We start from the raw sequence: 10996 nt of genomic DNA, 5'->3' as shown, positions 1-10996 counted from the left end.
TGCTGGGGTTTGGTTCCAGGACCCCCCATGGATACCAAAATCTGTGGATGTTCAAGTCCCATTAAACACAGTGGCGTCCTAGCAAAATCAACGTTTGTGGAATTTATATATTTTTGGAAGATTTTTGAGTTATGGATAGTTGAATCTGTGGATAAAGAATCCATGGATATGGAGGGCCAGCTGTAGTAAGCAGCTGGTCTACACTAGGAGCAGATCACATGCTTTAAAAAGTGCTCCAGGATCATATTGAAGTAGGCAGCAGAAAAGAAGCTGCCCCTGTTCCACTCATTCTTAAAATTACATTTTCCCATGTATTTAAACTTGGAATTAATTTTGGGGTTGTTGTTTTTTAAACATTCATTTCTTGTGCTGTCCCAGCTGATTTCAGTTGAAGACCCAGCCTGTCTTCTGTTGTAACTTTGGCAATTGTTATAAAAATGACATGAAACTTGCAGCAGACATATTAATTGTCCCATTCACATACTGGTACATACACATCAGGCCTGCCAGATTTCAGATGGATGAGATGAAGAAGTCTGTATTTGATGGGCAGTTTTAAAGGGCACATAGATTTAGCTTAGCCACTACCTAAACAAGAAGGATATCCTGTCAGTTACTGTAGCACACTCCACACACAGCCAGTGTGGTGTAGTGGTTTGAACATAAGAATTACAACTCTGGTGACCAGGGTTCGATTCTTAGCTCAGCCATGAAACCCACTGGGTGAACTTCAGCAAGTCACATGCTCTCAGCCTTAGGGCAATGGCAAAAGTTCTTCTGAACAAATGTTGACAAGAAAACCCCATTTTAGGATTGCCTTAGGGTTGCCATAACTTGGAAATGACTTGATGTTTATACCAGGTACTTAGTACATAGACATGACTAAGTAACACCTGGCTAGACAGTGCCCTCCCCATGCCCATGTTAAGAGCCAGTAACCACAATGGGTGAAGGAGGTGTGTTCAGATGTGAATCAGGGTGCCAGGAGGATATGCTTGTGGGCACATATACCTGTGTTCCTTTGCTTTGCATTCCCAGGTAATACCTCCCTGCAATTCCATGCTGATATTAATAAGCACAGGGGATAAAATGCAGTTCTGTAAAGTGCTGTGACATAATTGCCATGGGATAGAATAATAATTCCCCAGTAGCTCTTTCTAGGATAATTCATGCAAGCAGAAGTAGAGTTATAGTAGTAAAGAACGCCTACATCCCAACTCATCCAAAATGGTCAATGGTACCAACAACCAGTGACTTGAACAAAACAATCCCAGTGTTTGCCTTTTGGAACTTGTTTTTAACAGTTTATTCATGTTGACACTTGTGTCCTGGCTAACAAGGTGGACAGACCATTCCTATACACTCACAGTATGCCAGAACTAGAGATACAACACCATCGCATCTGCACAACAGCCATCATATTCAATGTCTTGACACCACTGCTCCTTAAAACATCTACCTTTGGGCATTCATCTGCTTCCCTTTAAAATGCTTTAAGAAAGTGGGAGTGGGAGGAGAAAGGAGAGAGCTCAGAATTTTTTAACATTCAAATTTCAATTTTTATTCTTTTTAAATTTTCTTTAAAAACACATTTCAACCAAATCTTCACTATGTACAGTATATGTAAACACATTTAGATTGTATGTATGATATCATAATTTGAAGGTATAATTTTAATTTTGCTGATTGTTTATGTCACAACTATTAGCATTACACTCAGTGGTCTATGGAATTTACGATTTATGAGTAGTGTTAGTGCAATGAAGCATCACTAAGGATTCTGTATGATGTGAAATGGGAGGAGCTCAATGGAGGGGTGACACCAACTCTAGTGGCGCTACTTGTGGGGAGACAGGTTTTTGTTGTTGTGTGCCTTCAACGTATGGTGACCCTAAGACCTATCATGGGATCTTCTTGGCAAGATTTGTTCAAAGGACATTTGCCATTGCCTTCTCCTGAGGCTGAGAGAGTGTGACTTGTGGCCAAGCAGGGACTCAAACTCCCTACAATACATGGACTGTGTCAACAATTGTGTAAAGACACAGAGACAGCCAATAAACATATACCAAGATGGTACAACCTCAGACACACCCCTGGCTCAACATTCTGTGGTTGTGCAACCACAGCTACAGAATCAGCAATAACTTGGCTACAGTAATGGCATTCCTCCAGTTAGATATTGGGTTTCTTGGTACTAATGTTCAGAAGGTTTTGCAACTTTCTACAGAACTAGACCAGTAGTATTAAAAAAAATAAACTTCATGTTCTTTGACCAATGCCCACATTACTGTGATTTTGGAAAACAGAAGGATCTAAATTGCTATAGAAAATTCTAGCTCATTGAATCGGTAGGGTTTATATAAGTATTGATTTACCAGTGAGTCATTAATTCAACAGACACAACTCCAATTTGCACTAACTACTGGCTTTAGACTGTGGTTACTAAATATGGCACTCTAATGCTGTTAATGGCACCAAATATTCTGATAGTATCAAACTGTCCAAAAAGAATGTTAACATTTTCCAGTAGTCTCTGTTAATACCAGGCACAGAGGAAACGTAGCAGTTATTAAAATAAATAAAAATAAAATAAAAATGTTCTCCTCTTTATACTTTTATTTTTGCTCACTCTTTTAGGCTTGCTTTTATCCAAGGGCAGTCTGAACAACTTGTGTACTTCACATAGTTGTAGCTTTGGAGAAAAGCCCTTGTTTAGTGATAAAGCATGCACTTTGTATGCAGAAGGTCTGAGTTTGGAAAAGGAGTACAGTTCCCCAAATCCCCCAGCCAGCACTGTAACGCCTTGAGCAGTTTCCTGTATTCCTAACTGCATAAATTTGAACAGAACTACTTAGATCACATTTTTAGCATACACCGTTTATTCTGTTATGTTTTGAGTTAAGCATATTAGTAAGGGAAAATAACAGTATAGCTCCACAAAGAAAAATAAAAAGGTAACAACATGACTAGAGGAAAAAGAATATATACCACAGATCAAGATGACAGTATAGTTGCTGGAATACGGCTTTGAGAAATTGCCAGAAATTTAATGTAATAGTTAAATTCCCCCCCCCCCAAAAAAAATCTGAATTGTAAAAAAAGTGCATAATGGAGAGATGAATCTTTGTAAGCAAATGAAATGAAAGGCCACCGAACTGCTTCAGATTTAAGGCTGAATCTACACTGGAGAAATAATGCAATTTAAGACTGCTTTAACTGTCATGGTTCAACGCTATGGAATCCTGGGATTTAAAGTTTTGTGGCACCAGAGCTCTCTGACAGACAAGGCTAAATATCTCACCAAAAAAACCCCAGAATTCCCTAACATTGATCCATGGCAGTTGAAGTGGTATCAAACTGCATTATTCTGGCAGTGCAGATTGGCTCTTAGACAAGTGGTCCTTTTAAAAATGCATTGAAGATGGACTATTGTACAGGTTAATGTGAATGTGCACTTCCACCTATTGCTGATTCCAAGCAAGTTTCTTTGGTGAGAGATCCCAATGAACAGTACTCACTAGTATAGTCCCAGAGCAAAGGACAGAAGGTTGTATGCTTCCAATGTGAGGTTTAATATGCATTAAAGCATGTGACATAGTTGTCTGAGTGTTGGACTACAACTGGAAACCAGGGTTCAATGCCTGACTTGGCCATGAAACCCACTGGTGACCTTGGGCAAGTCACATTCTCTCAGCCTCAGGGGAAGGCAATGGCAAACTTGCTCTGGACAAATCTTGTTCAGGATACCTTATGATAGGGTCACCTTAGGCTTGTCACGCAACTTGAAGTCACGCAACAACAACAACAACAACAACAACAACAAAACAGACCTAAACCACATTGTATATAACCATCATGCTTATTTCAGCCATAATACAATGCAAATCAGGATGGCAATGATCACCGTCATTATCAATACCACATCATCATCAATACCATATTTAATCTTCATACATTCTAATACAGTTTAAAATACCAGACAATAAAAAAAAATTGAATAGGAAGACAATGATATATGTGTCTTGCCATTGTCCTTACTCATCACTGTCTATTACTTTAAACTATTATTATTATATATTTATTATATTAATTAGTATCCCTCTTTCCCCCCAAAACTGGGACCCAAAGTGGCTTACAGTCTAAAAAGTTATAATAAAAACTTACAAAAGTGACAATTAAAATAGATTTAAACTGTTGCAAAGTTAAAACAGATCGGTTGTTTTAAAACAGAATATACTTATCCTTCCTCATTCGCTGGGGTTAGTGGCACAGGACCCCCGTGAATGTAGAAAAACCACAAAGAACAAAAACATTATGTTTTTACCTGAGAGAACACCTCTCTAGGAATCTCTAGGTTCTCCAGGGCAACTCTGTGTTCGACGTCTGACAGACACTGACCACAGAACTGCACTGGAGGAATTACAAATGCCTGGTGGAGTGTTCTCTCTAGGAATTTCTAGGTCCTTCAGTGCGACTGTTGGTTAAAGTTGACCACAGAGTTGCAGTGGAAGACCTAGATATTCCTAGAGAGAACTTATTAATAAAATCCATGAATAATCAAATCTGCAAATCTGCAAAAGTCAAAGCCGCAAATGTGGAGAGACAAGTGTACAATTAAAAAGATAAAAAGACTTAAAAACTATACACATTAAAACAACACACCACCCCCAGGATGTTCTTTAAAAGCTTTCTGTTTTAAATACCTGTCCAAACAAAAACTTTAAATACCTGTCTAAACAAGGAGAGGGCCAGTCTGTTCTCCCTGGGAAGGGAGTTCCAGAGTCTAGGGGCAGCCACCAAGAAGGCCCTCCACCAACCGTGCTTGTGATGGTGATAGAATGGAAAGAAGGGCCTCTCCAGAGGATCTCAGAGACCAGGCTGGTTATACAGGGAGATATGCCAAATAGCCTGGACCTGAACCATATAAGGCTTTATAGGTTATTACCAGCATTTTGAATTGTGCCTAGAAACAAGCTGGCAGCCAATGAGGCTGTTTCAACAGGGGCATTGTGTGGTCTCTGTAACCTGCCTCAGTTAATAGTCAGGCTACAGCTCTTTGGAGCAGCTGAAGTTTCCGAACACTCTTCAAAGGTAGCCCCATGTAGAGTGCGTTACAGTAGACCAAATGGGATGTAGCTAAGGCATGTACCTCCATGGCCAGATCTGATGTCTCAAGGAATGGATGCAGTTGGCACACATGTTTTAAATGGACAAAAACACTCCTGGTCACTGCAGAGCCCTGGGTCTCCAGGTTCAAGGCTGAGTCCAGGAGTATCATTGTCTCTACTTGCTGCAGTGTTGGAAAAGTTGCTTGTTACATTATTCACTCTGTTGCTCAATGACTTTTTGTTACTTAAAGAAAAACTCAAAATGCTCAGAGTGGTTGAGAACAGCACAAATTTTTAAACATTTCCCCTTAATTTTCTTGCTCTATATGCCCCTTTAAAAGTAATTTGAAAATAAATTCACTGTGTATTGCACCTGAAGAAGTGGGTTTATATCCACAAAAGCTCATACTAAAATATAGTTAGTCTTATTAAAAGAGCTGCTATAGTCCTTTTTTCTCCTCCTCCCCCCTTCTCCTTTTTATGCTACAAGAGACTCACACGGCTATGTCTTTGGAAATGAACAATTATATTCATTAATCCAGTAAAGTAAATTTGTTTACACACTCATTACATTACTTTTGAAATATGGATTTATTACACTTTCTTTACAAAGAGAGAGTGGAACTTGCTACAGGCTATAGGTGTTACTTGCAAGTGAAGTTCTGTCCCAACCTTTTCTCATCTTGAACTTCCTAATGTATCCTTAACTCCTGTTTCAATCTTTAATACTTGTCCTTTAATCCCAATGATATAAAGGTTAGATGTGGTTATTTGGTGGTTGAGCGAGAAGGACTCTGCACATGCTCAGACAATATTTTGTCTTTACATGTTCCTGAACTGAACACTCAGATTCCAGATGAATAAAGATGAGTTTTCAGTCAAATAGAACTCTGATTGAAAATGTTACGCATCATAAATAAATGTGTTTCTGATACAGGCATGGTACATTTTTAAAGGACTAAACTATAAATAAAGACCATGAAGGATTTACATAAATTCACACTAGATAACCAGGAAATTTAAAGAAAGACTTCCCATACCTTGGATCAAACACTGATCAGAATGGAGACTGCAGACAAGAAATAAGAAGACTAGGAATGGGAAAGGCAGCCATGAAAGAACTAGAAAAGATATACAACTGAACACTAAAGTTAGAATCATCCAAGCCACTGTACTCCCCATCACCATGTCTGGATGTGAGAGCTGGGCAGTGAAGAAAGCAGAGAGGAAGAAAATTAATTCATTTGACATGAAGAAGAGTGCTGAGGATATGACCAAAAAGATAAGCAAGTGAACAAATAGAACAAATCAAGCCTGAACTCTCCCTGGAAGCCAGAATGACATACTTTGGCCATGAGAAGGCATTAGAAAAGCCAATGATTCTAGGGAAGTCAGGGGAGTTTATCACACGGGAGGAATTTCTCTTAATTTCGAATTAAAAGAAAGTGGGGCCAGAATGCATTCATGTGAATTCGCTGCTTCAGCAAATTTACATGAATTTGAATTGTGTTCGAACTGGCTTCCCTTTGCCCGAAAATAGCTTGCCTTTCCCCGAAATTGCGTGTGTTAGTCTATCATGCAATAATGTTAAATCCCATGATTGCGTTCAGATTGCCATTGGATTATACTTCCAATTTCCCTTGTCTGATAAACTCCAGGGAGACCATGGGTCTGAGCAGAGAGGTAGAGGATGGAGGTGGGGGGCTTGGAGATGTCTCATTCACAGCTCACCATGAGGCAAGGTTGACTCGAAGGCAGCTAACAACAAAACCACACAACCTGGGATATGCCATAGGTAAAGCGCTGATCCATTAAAGGATACTATGGGAGTATCTCCCTCTTTTCTCACAGTCGATTAATACAATTATACAATTACCTTATATACTCGACTATGTTGACCTCATGTATAAGTCGAGGGCAAGTTTTGGGGCCAAAATTATGGATTTCAATATGAGCCATGGATAAGTTGAAGGCAAAACTTAGGGGCATCTGACAAAGGATCTAAAAGATGAAGCAAAGGGAAACAACACCAAAGAACGTACAAAATCCCAACAGGGAGAACTGTTTGTGCTCACACTAAAGGCTGGATGGATAAGAGAGCAGAGGGAGGTCAGTGCTTCCAGCACAGATTACGCTCTTGCTTTTCTCCAGGGAGTAATTCCTGCTTTAAAAAAAAGAGAGAGTTAAGGTACAATACTTACATTGTGGATAAGTCTATTAATAATTTGGGTCAATTATTTGACTTAAATTTCTAGACTTCAGCATGAGTATATACAGTATGTATTAAAAATGTATAAAATGCAAATGTATTAAACACAATTATATTAAATACACACACACACACATATATATATATTAAATATTGCATTAAATACAATTTTATATATATATATATAAGAACACTAACACCAATTAATGGACTTTAAGCCTCTTGGTGGAAGGCATGGCCTCTCCCTCCAGCTGTCAGCCTGCAAGCAGCCTCTGTTTACATTCTGCAGAGAGCTCCACGTTGCCTCCTCGTTCTCCCTCCCCATTGGCTGGAATGCGGCCTGAGACCCCGCCCAGGGGCGGAGCTTGAAGGGAGGAGCTGTCTCAAGGCTTCTTTGCAAGGAGGGAAAAAGCAGAGGCGGTGGCAGGAGCTGTCAAGGAAGGAAGGCCCTTTTGCGCGGGATCCACAAGGCGGGAGAGAGGGCTCAGCTTTTATTATGGGGCGGGAGACCCACAGGGACACATGGGGGGTGGTCTTGGAAGTTTGGGATGGGGTCAGTTTATACCCCCGGGGGGGGCAAAGCCATGCCACATTTCCTTGCACTGGTCCCCAAACTTTGATCCTCCAGGAGTTTTGGACTTCAACTCTCAGAATCCCCAACCTTTGGCCAGGCTGGCTGGGGATTCTGGGAGCTTGAGTCAAAAAAATGTGGAGGAGCAAAGTTTAGGCACCTTGAGTCCATAGCAATGGTTCCCAAACTTTGTTCCTCCAGATATTTTGGGCTTCAGCTCCCAGAATCCCCAAACACTGGCCAAGATGGGAGCTGGAGTTCAAAACACTGGAAGAGCAAAGTTTAGGGACCCTGAGTCCAGTGCAAATGTTCCCAAACTGTGTTCCTACATATTTTAGGACTTCAGCTCCCAGAAGCCCCAGCGATTGTCTAACAATCAGGAATTCTGGGAGTTGAGGTCCAAATCATCTGGAGAAGCAAAGTTTGGGAACTACTGGAACTTTAGCTTGTTGTTATTGCATTGTGTGCTTGTTGTGTGCCATGTTGTTTCTGACTTACGGAGACCCTAAGGAGAACCTATCACAGGGTTTTCTTGGCAAGATTTGTTCAGGGGTGGTTTGCCATTGCCATCCCCTGAAGCTGAGAGAGTGTGACTTGCCCAAGGTCACCCAATGGGTTTACATGGCCGAGACAGGATTCAAACCCTGGTTTCCAGAGTCAGTGAAACCACTACACCACACTGGTGGATCTAGCTTTTAGGTGGTTCGCACAGTTTGGCCTTCCAGATGTTTTGGACTTCAGCTCACAGAATTTCTGACTGTTGGCCAAACTGAGTGGGGCTTCTGGGAGTCGAAGTCCAAAATACTTAGAAGACCAAAGTTTGGGAAACAGTTTGGCACCAATTGGTGGTTCCCAAACTCTAGCCTTACAGTTGTTTTGGACTTTGGCTCCCAGAATCCCAGACCGTTGGCCACTCCATGCATCTGAAGTAGACTCAAGTTTACTATTCAGCTTCTTTCACTGAGGCTGCCTCCACAGTGCAGAAATAATCCGGTTATTATTAAAGTGGGGTCAAACCGGATTATTTCTGCGCTGTGGAGGCAACCTCAGTCTCAAAGGGACTATAAAGCCCTGAGTTTGCAAAAGGGTTACAAGACTAGGCTACCTAGTCTCAAAGGGGCTACAAGATCCCTTTGCAAACTTGTGAAGGCCAGAGCTTTCCAGACTGACAGGGCCCTGTGTTTGAATTCTGCTTGAGATTCCAAGCCTCTGAGAAAGTGGCTGGCTGTCCTTTTGGCAAGAAGATTAGCACTCCCATCTGTATGCCCTTTGCAAAGTGCATTTGGCAGGACCAGGGCCTCTTCCTCATCCTCCTCTTTCGCAATGGGTTCCTGGGGCAAAACCTGGGCCTTGTGTTCCTCCTGGGGCTAATTTCCTAGGTAGGACATGGCAGCGTTTATTGGGGTGTCTCAGAAAATCCTTCTCCTTGCAAGCCAACATTTTTGAAGTCTTTCTCCCTGCAAGCCAGATATTTTTATTTGATGACCTCCCCGCTCTCTGGCCAAATAATAATAACACCACTAGAGCCAATGGTTTGAATGTAAGGCTCTGGAAAATAGGGTTTGAGGTTTCACTTAGTTGTAGAAACACACTGGGTGACTAGGGGCAAGTCACACTTTCTCAGCCTCAGGGGGAAGCCATGGTCTCTGGCCAAATCTTGCCAAGAAAACCCCACAATTGTTTCACCTTATGGGGCTCACAATAAGTTGTAAACAACAATAACAGTTACAACCACAAAAGCTTGGTAGCTGCTGGGGTTTGGTTCCAGGATCCCCCTCAAAATCCGTGGATGCTCAAGTCTTATTAAAAGTTCAGTGGCTAGTAGTGAAATGGTGTCCCTGGTGCAAAATAGCAAAATCAAGCTTTGTTTTTTGGAATACTGTATATATATATATATATTGTTGTGTGCCTACAAGTTGTTTCTGACTTGCAGTGACCATATGTCAACCCTGTCATAGGATTTTCCTGGCAAGATATGTTCAGAGGAGGTTTGCCATCTCTCTCTCTCACACACACATACACACACATATATATTTGCTATTGTGTGCCTTCAAGTCATTTCCAACTTATGGCAACCCCAAGGAGACCCTGCCATGGGTTTTCTTGGCAAGTTTCTTCAGAGGAGAAATATATTTGTACATATACATGTGTTTGTGTGTGTGAGAGAGAATATATGTGTGTGTAGTCACACTCTCTCACCCTCAGGGGAACGCAATGGCAAACCTCCTCTGAAGAAACTTGCCAAGAAAAGCCCAGGATAGGGTCGCCATAAATTGGAAACCAAGAGTGTGTGTGTGTGTATAAATATGTGTGTGTGTGTATGCATCAATATATACTGTGTGTATATGTGTGTCTACATAGGTATGTGTTTATATATATATATATATATATATATATATGTATATCTACGTATTTGTGTGTATATATATCTATGTATGTGTGTGTATACCTGTGTGTATATCTATATAGTATATGTCTGTGTATATATGTGTGTGTGTGTGTGATGTGTGTATATATGTGTGTACACACACACACACATGTCTGTCTATCTATCTATCTATCTATCTATCTGTATATGTGTGTGTGTATATATATATATATAGTGAATATGCATATATGTTTATACGTATGTGTGTGTATATGTATATATAGATGTATGTGTATATCTATATATAGTATATATGTATGTGTGTATATGTATCTACATCTGTATATACTATATATATATATATAGAGAGAGAGAGAGAGAGAGAGAGAGAAAGTATGTCTGTATGTATGTGTGTGGTGTGTGTGTGTATATATATACATATACATATAGTGTATATGCTTATATGTGTGTGTATAGTGTATATGACTGTGTGTATGTATGTGTGTATACATATATATATGCACATAGGCATACACACATTAATATATATATATATACACACACACACACACTATATATATATATATAGTGTATATGCCTATATGCCTATATGTATCTATGTACCTATGTGTGTCTGGGGGGGCCCTCAGTTGGGCGGGAGATCTCTTCAGCCCGGGAACTGGGAGGGATGAGCCTGGGCCCAGAGTGGCGCATGCGCAGACGGAGCCCTATATAAGCCT

This window comes from Sceloporus occidentalis, unplaced genomic scaffold (genome assembly GCF_023333645.1).
Source record: "Sceloporus occidentalis isolate IW3139 unplaced genomic scaffold, rSceOcc1.0.p SCAF_3, whole genome shotgun sequence".
Lineage (NCBI taxonomy): Eukaryota > Metazoa > Chordata > Lepidosauria > Squamata > Phrynosomatidae > Sceloporus > Sceloporus occidentalis.
This window is presented reverse-complemented; position numbering follows the sequence as displayed.